Source organism: Ascidia mentula, chromosome 7 (assembly GCF_947561715.1).
Source record: "Ascidia mentula chromosome 7, kaAscMent1.1, whole genome shotgun sequence".
Taxonomy (NCBI): Eukaryota; Metazoa; Chordata; class Ascidiacea; order Phlebobranchia; family Ascidiidae; genus Ascidia; species Ascidia mentula.
Window position 1 is genome coordinate 19,247,660 of NC_138572.1, and position 15,192 is coordinate 19,262,851.

At 42.9% G+C, this 15,192-nt stretch overlaps 2 protein-coding genes and 1 pseudogene across 6 annotated transcripts in view; 2 read left to right on the plus strand and 1 right to left on the minus strand.

The window, feature by feature from the left end:
• The window catches only part of LOC145909739 (uncharacterized), a 136,678-nt gene that overhangs the window by 43,855 nt on the left and 77,631 nt on the right, over window positions 1-15,192 (plus strand). The gene's annotated exons all lie outside the window — the stretch shown is intronic.
• The window catches only part of LOC145909283 (uncharacterized), a 59,330-nt gene that overhangs the window by 9,676 nt on the left and 34,462 nt on the right, over window positions 1-15,192 (plus strand). The window lies entirely within an intron of this gene.
• LOC145908809 (uncharacterized) lies at window positions 143-3,362 on the minus strand (annotated as a pseudogene).

The following is a 15,192-nucleotide window of genomic DNA, read 5'->3' on the forward strand; positions in this document are numbered from 1 at the left end:
ACAAAGAATGTCCGCCTTCAGTAACAAGCCACTATAACAGGACCAGTAGTGGCCAATCGCGGCGGATTCTCGCTTGACCGCTTTAAATTTCGGGCGTATACCTCTCTTGACCCATTCTCTTACGGCAGCTAGCTCCGGGTCGTTACTCTGCCGCTCCAGCAGCTCGTTCCACGGCGTTAACCTGTTCAATCCCTCGGCCTTCATCCGCTATCTTGTATGGACATTCTGGATCATCCTCCAGGGAGTCTAGACGGGAAAGTGCGTCCGCGTTACGGTGTTTGCTTCCCTCCCTGTGATGTATATCAAAATCATAGGCGGAGAGATGTTCGACCCAGCGCGCGCATTGCCCGTATAATTCTTTTGACTTCCACAGCCACCTCAACGAGGAATGGTCAGTCCGTAACATAAATTTTTGATCAAGGAGATAGCAACGGTAAAGCTTGGTCGCAAATATTACAGCGAGCAGCTCTTATCGCGTGGTCGTGTAGTTGCGCTCTGACCTATTTAGGGTACGGCTGCCATAAGCCACAACACACTCCTTACCGTCAACTTCCTGGGAAAGGCGCATCCCACGGCAGTATCGGATGCGTCCGTGTCAAGTATGAATGACTTATTGAAGTTAGGGTAACAAAGGATCGGAGCGGTCGTGAGGTACCGTTTCAACTGAGCGAAGGCCTCCTGGCATTGGTCGTCCCACTGGAACTGCTTTCCTTTTTCTGTCTGCCTGTGGAGGGGACCTGCGATCTTCGCATAGTCACGAATAAATTTGCGATAGTAAGATGTTAGGCCTAAAAACTGCCGGATCTCCTTCACATTACGCGGTGTGGGCCATTCGGAAACCGACTGTACTTTGTTGGGGTCGCATCGTATTCCGTCCTTCGACAATACGTGACCTAAAAAAGCCACCTCCTCTTTGAAAAGCGAACACTTAGACGGCTTTAACGTCAGCCCCGCGGTTTGAATTCTCTCTAGGACGTCAGCTAGTCGATATAAGTGTTGCTCGAAAGTATTGGAGTAAACAATAATGTCATCCAGATACGCTAAGGCACCCCGCCACTCGATTCCGCTTAATACCATGCGCATTAAGCGTTGAAAGGTCGCTGCCGAATTACATAGACCCATAGGCATTACTTTAAATTCAAACAGGCCGACGTGACTGGTAAACGCAGTTTTCTCTTGCGAAGAGGCACCCATAGCGACCTGCCAATAGCCAAATTTCAGGTCTAGCGTAGAAAAATACGCCGCGTTCGACATTTGGTCAAGGCTGTCGTCTATCCGGGGGATCGGGTAACTGTTCTTTTTAGTTAGCTCGTTTAGCTTGCGATAATCGACACAAAAACGAGTCTCACCGGATTTCTTCCGAACCAACACGATCGGACTGCTCCACGGCGATTTAGACGGCCGAATCAGTCCTTGTTTGTCCATTTCTGCCAAAATCTCTTCCACTTTCGCCTTGTTGTGGTGGGGCATGCGGCGGGGTGGCTGTCGCACTGGAGCGTTATTTCCTGTGTCGATCACGTGACGCACCACATCCGTGCGTCCAAGGTCAACGTCAGATGTTGAGAAGGCGTCCTGGTTGGCGCGAAGAAGGGCAAACAGCTCTGCTCTTTGTTCTTCAGTTAGGTGGTTTCCGATCTCAGCTTGCTCTACAATGCACGGGTCACGATTATCCGCTGTTTCGTGTGGTGACACCGAACAAATTTCTGCGCAGCCGCCAAAACAATCCGGGTGTTTACATTTCGCCGACGATCCATCGACTACCACACATGCGCCAGACATTGCCAAAGGCATAAACAGGCGATGCCTGGGCGATCCTTGACCCGCTTGGTATTTCTACCGCTTCGTCCCCCAAATTCGCGACATAGACCCCAACAGTGTTACTCTGCGCCATCGTTATACTCGTAGCCGTCAACAACCCATATTTTTCCACAAACCCGTCTATCTTCTCAGTTAGAAAAGGGGTTTTCCCGGTGTGCGGCTTTTGGCAAAAGTTTGCTGTTACACATACCTCGGTAAACGCGGGGATGGTGACATCGTCGACGACGTACACCTCGGAAGGTTGTGGCAACGGCACCGGAGAATGCGAGAGTGGCACGCTTACATCCCCTGCTGTTAGTACGTTGGCTTCGTAGCAGATCTGGCATTTGTTTGACTGGAGGAAAGGTCGTGTGTAAGATTGTCCACAATGTAAAAACTCGCGTGAGTCATCAATCCTCCCACTCGGAGGGGAAGCTCGACGCAGCCTTTTACCGCCAATTGCTGTCCGCCAGCCCCGACCAAGTTCTTCTTTGAGCACCTGTTTACCCGGTCGTGATACTCGGCGCTTAAGGAATGCCACTTTAGGGTATTAATCAAGCAGACACTGGACCCGGTGTCCAACAACGCACACATCCTCGTCCGGTCGACCAGTAAGTTGACAAACCGCAACGGCGCTGCGGGTGTAGCGGGTTTTTGTACCGACTTTGGCGCCAAACATTTGGGTGCATCTCGAGTTATACGTTTTTGGTCGAAGTGACATTTTATCTCCGGTGCGCGACGAATCGATCTGGAAAACGCAGGTGTACATGGTATGTTTTGACGTCTCGTGTCGACGTCCTTTGTGCGCATACCAGTGTGCGGGCAGTCGCGCCGCATATGGCCCAGTCCACCGCAACCGTAGAAGTCCGTGCTCGCACGTTGTTGTATTGTGGTCGTTCGCGCTTTATGGCATACACTTGAGCTTGTAACGCCGCTAAGGTGTCCTCGAGTTGTGTGTTCTTTTCCTTGGACCGTTTCTCCATGTCTTCTAACTTTTTTAGTACTAATTCCATCTCTGATGCTCTTGTGTTCACTGCAGCGACTTGGACAAAGCTCGGTGTTTGCGTATTGACAACGACTTGAGCTGCGGCTCTGAATGATCGCTCATACTTGATGGTGATCGGGATAGTGTCCGCGAGGCGCCGGTCTTGCAAGCCTTGCAATAAGGTAATGTACAGAACCTCATTTTTAAGGGCAGCTTCAGCGGAGTTGCTGTAGGCGCCATCGCCCATTGCCTGCAGGGCGTAAACGAATTCACGTGCTGATTCGCCAGGTAATTGCACGCGCCTTATCAGCTCGGCGCGTTGACGCTCTGTGTGTTGACCAGTAGCCCTTTGGCGCAATGCGCGTTCTTTGAGGTCTTTGTAGGAAACCTCGAACAAGTTTGCGTCTTTTTCTTGTATTGCCCATTTCAAGTCGTTGTCAATGCTTGCCAGGAACAGGTGTCGTTTCATTTCTTCTGAGGCCTCGACGCTCGTACAATATGACTCAAATACATTAAAATACTGTCCTAGGTCAGCTCCCGGCCGTAAAGGCGGAGGTTGCATTAAAACATTAGAAGCCATTGTTAAGAAAAACCAACCTTTAAAGTATCATAAAACCAAAATACATGTAGGGAGTCTTCCCAGTAAAACCAGCCGGTTGTAGTGACAGGGTCCTGGCGTGCTCGCCAAGTTGTTACGGAATTATTTCGGCAGCTTTGCAATTAAGCGGTTAGATGTTTTTGGGTGGCGATGTTATCCCCCAATTAACCCTTCTACCTAATTTGGTACTTTGCACAAAACTGCCTCCCTAATTCTGATACTGTCCAGAACCCTGCAATAACGGCTCACCACGAGGCCAAAGTAACCCAGGCTGATTTAACTTATTGGACGTCGTGTTCAACTATAAAACGAATAAAAACAGTACAAATGACACTGGCCAAGATCTCAATTATCCACAACACCGTAAAAGAGATGCTCACTACACGACGCCCAGAAGAAGACTCGCTAGGTTTAGGGAAATCCTTCGCTACAACACAATCACCAACCAATCAGGATGCGCCTTCTCGACACGCGGCACATCCGGGGCACACAAAAACAAACGGAGCGTAAAATAATAGGAAGAAGAGGGGAGACGGAGGTAACAAAATAGTGTGGTGAAAATAGGTGAAGTGCGAGACTTAAAGCAATATACGTGCGTAAAACAATATAATAAATAAGGTGGTAACAACGAAAGAAAACAGTGAAATTACAAGGTGCCAGGTGCCAGCAAGAAAGGTGAAAACAATGAAATACATACAATACTTAACAATAGTGAAAGGTGACGTGAAGGAAATAAAATTCGTTACACAATCAAATGTAAATTTATGTGTTATTTTATAAAAATATCCATCTTTACTACGTAGAATGTTATAAAATTGAGGTTATTGGTTTATAATAATTTAGCTGCCATTCAGTTTGTAGCAATTACTCTAAACCAGGCCATGTAGTGCTTGGGAATTAAATTTCTCTGTCATTTGGGGAGAAACTACCACAGTAAATGTATCGCCTAGCAACCACATGATATTGGGACACTACCTGGCAGTAAAACTTCAAACACACAAATGAACACAGCCTTTGTTCTACATGAGATGATTGCATTGCATTTCCAGTTTTTTATAAAACTGACAGTTTATTTCTTTCAGGGATGAGTTTCCACCCGACCATGGAAGTGAGCTGCAGAGTGGGGTTCATTATAGCTGATGTCGATAAAAGTGAATCAAGATCCTCCAAGCAGGATTGTTCTCTAAATCCTATTCAAACTTACTGATGTTCCAGATCACTTGGCAAGGGATTAAATGATTTCCGCAATAAAACGATTATTTGTAAAGTCTGGGTTTAAAGATCTGACGGAAAACAGTTCCATGTTCATCAACTCAGCTCCATAATCAAAAACACAATAGTCTGATAATTTTTATTTGCAAGACATGCTACATGATTTGGAGTACCGACATAGGTAAATGCGATAATGACGTAACGAAATTTCATATCGCCCGAAAGATTTCGCCTCAAGTTCACAATTAAACCCCAAAATTGAGTTTCGACTGTGTGTTTTCTTCATGCAGCTGTCATCATTATTTTTTTGTATTGAGTCACAATAGCCCTCCTTCATGAGTCACAAGTTCCATCAAGTTTGGTAAACAAGCAAAACTACCTCTAGGTGATAAATGTGGAACTCCTCAAACACTTTATTTAGGATTTAATTTGTGAGATGGGGATTACAACGAAACAAAACATAACGCTGAGTCCTAGTGAAAATCTACACAACCCCAAACCAAGTGTAGAAACCTGTAAAAAGTAGAAACAAACCGATCGGAAACGAATTAAATTGTTTATTGTCGGGGTATGTCCCCGCTGAGCTACCGTGGGGTACGACTACGTCTCAGGCCTCGCACCCAAGGGGAGTCTCGATGGCAACACGGCCTCGTAGGCAACTTGCCTCGTCTATCTCAAGGTTTACTGTTGGAGTTAAAGAACTCCTTTACACAAGTCTGTGCGTCTTCTAAATAGTCTAACTCCCGACTAAACACACACATCCACCAAGCTTCAAACCAGTCCAAAGTTGTTCATAAATCCATTTATTGTCGATATTCCAGTACTATTTACAGCACAGAAGTTTCTTCAAAACATGGACAGTACTAAAGCAGAACCAACAGACTAGACCCTGTAACGTTTATGCTGTGACGTAATGTTCACATTTACGTAACTTTCCATTAGGTAATGGAGAGTGACTTGCAGTTTTGTACCGCCCAGATAAATACCACAGTTCTCGGAACTGCCCAGGGAGAATTGATCGTAATCGCATAATGATAGTATCGTAGCTCACGTGAACGCATAATTCAAGTGCGTATAAGTTCTAAGTTCTTGTGGTCACAATTTTCCACATCGTGGAATCGCCACTCTGCGCTGGGCTTTTGCCTAGTGTAGTTTCACCAATCTGTTCTACATTTTGGCGTGCTTGTGGGACCAAAAACGTCTGATTCCCACATATCTGTGTTGTGTCTTGGTGTATTCTGAATAAAACAAACTAACCCAAGTTTGGTTTATCTGGAGTCTGGAGTCAGAAGTCGGGAAACAAATTCAATTGCAGCTGAACACGTAATCAAAACACCAATTTCTACAACCCTTACACAGCAACAGTAAAAACACACTGATTTGGCAGACGCTAGTCGCTCTGCTTATAGAGCCTGCGGTTGGCCACACGTATTGATGCCTTATTTGGAGTTGTTGCGCAACTTGAATGCAACTTGAAGTTGGCCAATTTGGTCGATTACGTCAGTTATTTATATAGCTTGATTAGGTAAATACGTTGTTTATGTTTAGGTTGACTTTGTTTTCCGATTAACTAAAAGTAGTTATGTTTACTTTAGCTTTATTTATCATTTGCGAAAGAAGTATTTGTGTTTAAATTAAGCTTATTTATTATTTGCCAAAGAAATGCCTATAATTATTTTAACTTGATTTAAGCAGTTAGTTTAGTTGCCTAACCTATATGGCTTTATTGCCCAAATTACATGGTCTATAACACAACTTTAATGTGGCTGCTTCTATAAGCTGCAATTTTTTTACCTGCCACCAGCTCGGCAGGTTTTTCTTGTTAAATTGTCCGATCGGGAATTGACCTAAACCGAAAATTAGTTTTTTTTCCCATGTCGTTTTATTGGAAATCACAACTTGGACATGCGTTGAACGCGTGATAACAATAATTACTACGTTTCCATGGCCGCTTTTCAGGCGCAGTACTTGGCCCGAAGGCCTAAAAAACGGAAGTGACGTATTAAAGCGAGGCGCTTCACTGCGCCTCAACTGCCGATTGGTCGGGCGGTACAGAAGAGGTTGCCTGACGAAGTTGAGGCGGAGTATACTCGGCCTGAAGGATTTCGGTTTTGTTGACGTTGTAACTGTGCATGTTTGTTGTTGTACGAATGGTGTTAGTGTTGTTAACCTGAGTAGTAACAATTTGATAAATATAATATCCATGCAGGGAGACAAAAATGTGATTAGCCACCTTGCAAAAATGCGATGAGCCTGATTGTGGTAACGCACTATACAGCAGGTTGCTGATGAAATTAGAAAGGACACAGCTTCATCATTTATGACTAATTATTTGCAATTTAATTCTTTTTGTCAATTTATGGATATTAATTGTCATGTAGCTTCTGGCTTGAAAGTTCAGAATTCAAGTTGTATTTGAAGGAACTTCCCATTCTTCAAGGATCACCAGATGCTTCCCTTGTTAGCACATACATTTTGATGACTTGTTATCACATACAAATGCTCTGTGTTGTAAACAATGCATTAGGTTGCTAATCCAGTGAACATTTAAAGCTCATGCAGACATATGAAGATGGACAGTCATTGAAACTTCACATGAACTTGATCATGGTGCACAGTATTATGTACATGGACCTATTGAAAGCAGATGGATCTTGTGAATGCTCACCTTTGAATGAATTTGTGTACTATGTTTTGTTTCAATTCAATAAATAAAATCATAAAGTTTTGTGCGGTTTATCAGGACTTCAATATGTAGATATGCATAGTTATGATGTAGTCTGTATAATGTGTACTGTTTTAAACTTCTTTTTCCTACAAAGAGTGGAAATAGGCCAGGTTGGTGGTGCTTTAATGTATTGTGGCTCTATTTTATGTCTAATAACTAGGAAGACCGCATTCTTTGACTGTATTCTCCACAACATGCAAAGTCTCAACGGACATGGAAACGCAAGCGGTTTTGTGCCTGTTTGTTCGGGTCATGTTTTCAGGCTATGTGCGGAAGTGGGTCATAACATAATTATACGCTTTGGGCCTTTTTTGTATATACATGTGTTGTGCGGCCACAGTATGAAGTTAGTGAGGATTGAGATTGTCCAAGTAACAAAACGTGGGTAGAATTGCTGGTAAGTTCCCGTTAGTTAGTGTTTGTGATGTAAATTAAGACCGAATATCAGTATTTCTAAAAGTGTCATAGAGAAACTCAGTGACGTCACAAGGCAACCGGTGATGTATTGAGGTAAATTTTCCGGTGATGCATTGGGGTTGAATGAGCAGAGAGTCATGTGCTGTAGCCAGGGCGATTTTTAGCGTGTTTGATGCAGTTTTAGCACATTTTTTGCCCTTCCCATTCAGCTAAACATTTGGTGCTTGCTGGGTGCTGTGAAAAAGTTAGTTGAAAAAGCACCAAAATGTTCAAGTGTTCATAGCTCAAAATTAAATCACAGAAGTATACCTTAATTTGTGATTTTATGTTGGGCCCGCCTCTTGGCTACACATTCAGGTCAAAATTAGTTGCAGAACATTATTTTAGGTGAATAAGCTGAATGCAAAAAATGTAAGTTGGGTTCGCGAAAAAATGAATCACAAAAACCTGACCTAGATTGCAATTTAATGTTGGCCCCAACCCTTTTTCTACGCAATGGCAAAAAAATTGGCACAGGGAAGGTTGCTTTGGTTGCCCCCTGGGGCTGTTTTTCCTATAGGACAGTGGTTCCAAAGTGGGCGCCAGCGAAAATTGGCCATATTGAGGGTATGGCCAATTTTCTCTTATAGCATAAGTCAGTGTTTCCCAATCGGTGGTTCGTTAACCACTAGTGATATGCGACCGCATTCCAGGTGGCAAGCGAGCACCTTTCCGTAATTATCTTAGCTCTTACTTGGTGGAACGTGCGTTCAGCGCATTCGCCACTCTTTTAGATGGAAAATAAATCGTCTTGATATCGACAATTGAGGAGACTTACGATTGTTTTTGTCTGACATGAAACCTAATATTGAGAAATTGGTGTCATTGCACCAACCTCACCCAACGCATTAATTGACAAGCAACAAATGAATTCGTTGTGTTTTTTGTCTGTTCTGTTGGGCGTCGTCAAATGACCAAGATATGTTTGGGGGGCGGTACAGAAAAAAAGTTTGAGAAACACTGCTATAGGACATAAGATCCTCCGGGAGGCTCCTCAGATCCTTGCTGTGTCTCGTCCGATGCAGCTGCAATCAATTTTTTTTTCTCTATGAATAGTACCAGTAGATCTTCATGGGTCACCGACCACAGGAATTGTTGTGGGCAAAAAAGCAAATCACTCAGTATGGGTATTAATGGTGATGGCCTTCAAAACTTTTTTTGGGATTTAATACTGAACAGGGTCAGGTTATTGTAGGTATATTGAATATATATCTGATACCGAGTCGTATCTGCCATCCAAAAACCTCCAGACGTGCATGGGCCCTGGTGCTGATGTAGCCCCTCCTCTCATGGGACGTAGTTTGTCTGATAGTCAACCCGACACTGGTTATGTCCCCGTATAATTGGTTGATCCTGATCCTCACATGTCCCAACCTCTCAAGGTCGAACGGATAAAGTAGGACATGAACACAGTCATGACTTTCTTAATCAATCGCAGAGGTTTGGTTGTAAATTAAGCCGAACAGTAATAAATTATCTTCTATTAATTTGGGAAAATAAACCACACAGCGGGTATAAAAGTGTTTTTATTAAATACGAACAATGGCTGTGTGCATAGTTTTGTATTTGTTAGATTAATCCTTGTGTTAATTAAACTTTTGCCAGTCCATAAGTGTAAAATGTTTGAGAAACACCGGATTGAACAATGTTTACCATTTATTGTTTTTGTCCTGAGAATTTTCCGACACAACTAATGTCACCCAACATTGCTTTGATATCAACATAAGTTAATCCACAAAACTTGACACATAATAGGATTGCAATATTTTTTAACAGAATCTGCTTAGTGTGTATTTTTGTGACAAGGATATTGACTTTCCAGATTAAACTTGTTTTATGTTGATCACATGACTTACTTATGTCAAGTCCGAAGTGCCGACCTATTGCTCTACGTTGCATTTCAACAATGTTCGGTCGAATGGTATTCGTGTTCAGTAAAGACATTAATACCATCGTCAGACTCCTGTGAAAAATAAAAAAAAAGTTTTTTCCACACAAAGACCTGAATATTTCAGCTGTTGTGAGACCAGGTTGAATGTGGAATGAAAACAGTCACCAGAGTAAGTTATGGTTTAAACCTATCTTAGGAAAGCAACTTTTTAACTAGCATCGACATTGAAGTGGAATGTATCGTGTCACAAGCAGAAAGACTAAGATGTAACCATGACAGAGCATGAACAAGGACTTACCTATTGTACATATTAATAAAGGTATATGATGACGTATGTTTAACTTGCTTCTTTACCTTTAACATCGTGCGATTTTCTGTATGATCGTCGATATGTTTTAGCATGTAACATACGTCACAGAAATTAGCGCTTGTATTGCGTAATGTTTTGTATTTGTAACATACGTCACAGAAACCAGTGCTTATATTACGTAATGCTATTTGTGCAGCATTGCACAAGTTTTGCAAATCCCATAATGTGACTTAAATGATAAACCCATAGAATGTTCTCGAGTAAAGCGATTCATTTAATATCCTGTTTACCATATAAAATATTCTCACAGGATACATACCCTTTTATTACACTAACTATTTAAATGCGTCCCAGATAATACAAGAAGGATCTCCTTCCGTTAGTGTGCAACAGACCATGTGAACAAATCTGCCCAGCAGCACGTGAATCACCTATACCCGGTTCACACACACATAACTTCGATGTGCTCTGGCTGACAATATCCTGTATTTTGTGTTCTTGTATTATATTACTTCGAGCGGTTCGTGTTATCACGTGACATTATTGACCAACCAGCTCTCATAATGGAGAGCTTCAAGAAGCCCAGTTTTTACCCGTAAATTCAGTCTCAGTCTATTCTATTCGCTTGGATTCTATCAATATTCTATTGAGAAGTTGTAATGTACCGTCGTAATGAAGCTGATAACAGATATGAATACAATTATTCGGGAAGAGATCTTGGTTCTGCTTGCTTAATAGGACGGGGCAGAAGCAGGATGCGAGATCAAATAGCGTTATGTGATTGGGACGAACGAATAAATAAGTTTTGCCGGAAGTGATTTAAATTTATTGAATCAATCAATATGACTTAAAGTTACACAGGCAAACATTATATTATGACAAACAATGGCATGGTGAACCTCGTGGCGACTGGTTGTGTCACCAGACCTGCCATGAAGCAACATGCTTACCTCACGTAACTCACAAAACACTTGCTCCAAACTCACAATCAGTCTGGTACACAGAAATACGAATACAATGTCATATATTCCATCTTAGCGTTGTCTCGATAAATTCATAGAGTTGCTCGATGGTTTGTAACAGTGTACGTCGAGGTCGTGATTGGTGTCCTTAGACGTGCTGGTTGTTTGGTCACCAAAATTTGAATCGTGATTGCCGCTGGAACAATAATTCTAATTTACAAGCATTTCGTTGCGTGCCATTCGGGAAAATTGTTTCCCACATTGACGTCATACGAGAAAAATTCTTCCCTTCCGCCGGAAACAATCCATCGATTTACCGCGGGCCATTTTATTACTGCTGTGTGAGATTTTAAGGACGTTGCGATTGAATTGATTTTGATATAATTGTGCGTGGTTCCCAATTTGCCACTTTATTAAGTCGCTCTGAGCAATTCAAAATACATAAAATATTTTAAAGGCAAAGTCTAAAGCGCATCTTCTACAATACAGAAAATTCTGATAAAAATGATAAAAAAGGCGGTTGAGGAAATATGGTTTAATTGCGCAAGGTGAGCACGTTTTGCTCATCAACGTATTGGTTACAGTTGTAAGAATTCTACTCAGAAACTAAACAGAAATCCTTAGTGCATTTATTCTCGGGAGATATAACCGCGGGAAATTTTATCACCGCTGTTGTTAACTTTCGCAGCGGGATCTCAGTGCATTTTGGTGTAATTGTGCGCATTTCTCAATTTGCCACATTATCAAGTTCCTGATCTTATATTGGTTTCATGCGCTGATATTAAAGCGAAGCAAGTGTTTGATTGGTCGATTTAACATTACGTCATTCGTTTTGATATCTCAATGCAATTCGCAACTTCGTTTAAATGCCATATTATATGCTAGTGCACACGTTCTAGAACAGTGTTCCCCAACCAGTGGTACGCGACGGCGTTCCAGGATATAGTTCGAAAAATCGTAAGTGATCTCAAAATGTTCGTTACTTCATTCCCTAGGTTACATTGTAACACTCAACTAAGTGGTACACGTCAAAATTGTTTTACCTCCAAGTGGTACGCAACCACAAAAAGATTGGGAATCACTGTTCTGGAAGGTTTAACAGGATACAGATAGGATACAGATCCTTAATTGCCGTGTACTTTTTTATATGCGTGCAATTCTCAACCTTTTATTCCAATTTGCAGTTTCACAGCAAACAGATAAATAAAACTAGAATAAACACGTTTAAAACTAAATGCCTACACGGCTCCACCTTATTCAAATAGAATGCAACTTATCACAGCCAAGAAGGCATTAAAATAACGTAGAAATAACTAGATTGCAATGGATACACTAACTCAACATTACAAGCACGCGCACAACCCAAACACAAAATAAGTTTCCGCGCATGAGTGCACCCACAGAAATCATACTCAGTTCTGTCCGTTACATTCCGACCCCTAAATAATGACCACATAATTATTTATCAATAAAACGGCAGAACAAACACTAAACAACACCACACACAAGTCATGCTGCCTCCAGGAGACAAATCTTACGTACATCGCGTTTGAATACAGCACGCGCAGTACGAACACACACTCTGCGAACAGATCCTTCCTTGTCGGGGAAGACCTCTTCAATCATTCCTTTTGGCCAATCACCGCGTGGTGTCTGGTTATCAGCAATTAAAACTAAATCTCCAACAGCAAGGTTTCGCGAAGGATGCATCCACTTCTGACGCACCTGGAGCAAAGGCATATATTCGCGCATCCAGCGCTCCCAAAACCGATCAGCCAACATCCGCGCCATGCGCCAGGATCGACGATAACCATCTGCCTTGCAAAAAACTCCAGGAGAGAGGGAAGGATGAAGCGAATTGATCAACAACCCATTTGGTGCGAGAGCCTTCAAATCCTTGGCATCGTCACTAACTGATGTTAGCGGACGATTGTTCAGTATACGTTCTACCTCACTTATTAAGGTCGTTAAGGTATCATCGGTCAAAGAAGTGCTCCCAAGCAAAGCGCACAGAATCCGTCGAACTGACCGGATGATTCTCTCCCATATTCCTCCCTGATGACTGGCCGCTGGTGGGTTAAAATGCCAATTCGTCCCAACTTGCAGCAAACTTGAATGGACATGATGTTGATTCCATTGACTGATTCTTTCCCGAAGCTCCTGCTCTGCGCCGACAAAATTTGTTCCATTGTCGCTGAACATATCAGTCGGGACACCACGGCGACAAGTGAAACGACGATATGCGTTAATAAACGCCGAGGTATCCAGTAACGGAGACACTTCCAAATGCACTGCCCTTGTGCATAAACACGTAAAAACACAAACGTAGCGTTTAACTTGACTTCTTCCAAGCTTCACAAAGAGAGGCCCCATATAATCTACACCAGTACTTGAAAACTGAGGTTTTCCAATTGTAACTCGCTCCAGAGGCACCTGCCCCAATATCTGCGTCCCGGGTTTGGCGCTCCTTAATTTGCACAAAAGGCATTTCCGCAAAACACTTCTCACCGCGGAATGTCCTTTAATTATCCAGTACTTGAGTCTTAGAGAAGCAAGAACATGTAGCACCCCACAATGTCCTTCTCTAATGTGGCAGTCCATGACTAGCAATTCGGTGACATGGTGATGATACGGCATGATGATTTGATGCATACGTTCTTGGTCCAAATTCGCTCGTTGCAGTCGTCCTCCAACATACAGTACATCCTTAACGCGACACGGGTTGAGAGGACACAAATTAGATTTGTAATTGGGTGTAGTAGTAGTATGGTGCAAAGCTTCTGCAAAACTCTCATAGTTCAACAAACATCTTACATCCTCCGGAAATGACTTTCGTTGCACAAGTCGAACAATGCTCAGTGTCGCATTTGTTATGTCGTGGGTTGTAAGTCCCTCAACTTCAAATGTTGGTCTTCTATCCTCTCGGCGAGAGAATTTCCAAATTATCCACCGTTTAAAACGCAGCAACCACGCGACCGCCCTCTGTAGCCTTTTGAAACACGAATAGCGAAGCAGCAAAAGATGCAGCACATCGAGAGACGCAATCGTGACATACACACGCCGCTGCCTCTTTATCTCCAAATCGTCCTGAAATAAACCAATTTCCAAATTCGGCCGGCTTGGCCAAAATTTCGCCTCCTTCTGCAAGAACTCCGGTCCTTCAAACCACGTCCGTACATTACTGTATTCTTTCGGCATTACACCACGCGAAGCAATATCCGCCGGGTTATCCTTGGTACCAACGTGATGCCACTGTGAAGGCTTCGTCAACTCATGAATCACTGCAAGACGGTTGGCGACAAATGTCTGAAATCTTGTTGAAGTGTTGTGGATATAGTGCAACACGGTCAACGAATCGGTCCAAAACATCACGTTGTCGATGACGTAATCCAACTCGCGCACCACCATAGCACCGAGCTTCGCTGTAATAACAGCAGCTACCAACTCCAGCCGCGGAACGGTAACGGGCTTTAAGGGAGTGACTCCGCTTTTGCCGCAAACTAATGAAATACTGACATGACCAACCGAGTCAACAAATCGAAGGTAGCACACTGCACCATATCCTAAATTACTAGCATCCCCAAAGCAATGTAATTGTACAGAAGTAAACCCTAAAACAACAAGGAATGTGCAGGTGCTCCAACAGAGGCAATTGTCTAAGCCACTCTTCCCAGTGCACTAATGCATCTGAAGGAAGGGGGTCATCCCATCCTAAACTTAAGTTACAAAGACCCTGCAGAAGGCACCGCATGGGCAGAAGAAAAGGCTGCATGAAACCTAAGGGGTCGTACACTTGACTCATCATTGACAAAACCCCTCTACGGGTATACGGCTTGGGTGATATGTTTACTCTAAACCCAAAAGAATCCTTAACTATGTCCCATCGGACACCCAGTGTACGACCAACTAACTGGTGTTCAAAGTCTAAATCAAGGAAGGAAATATTGTGGTTTGAGCCAGGAAGTGACTCAAGAACCTCTGAAGAATTGCTTACAAATTTAGTCAAATGAAAGCCCCCCATATCCAATATTGTGGTAACGTCCCTTACCAAGGTAATTGCTTGCTTCGTAGAAGCGACTGACACCAGCCAATCATCCACATAAAAATTGTTTGAAACACTCTTTGCAGCATCTTCACCAACAAGATGGCTGTTATCCGACACGGTCTTTTTCAATGCAAAACTTGCACAGCTGGGAGAACTTGTTGCTCCAAACAGGTGGACCATCATTTGATAATCAACTGGTGGCTTTGTG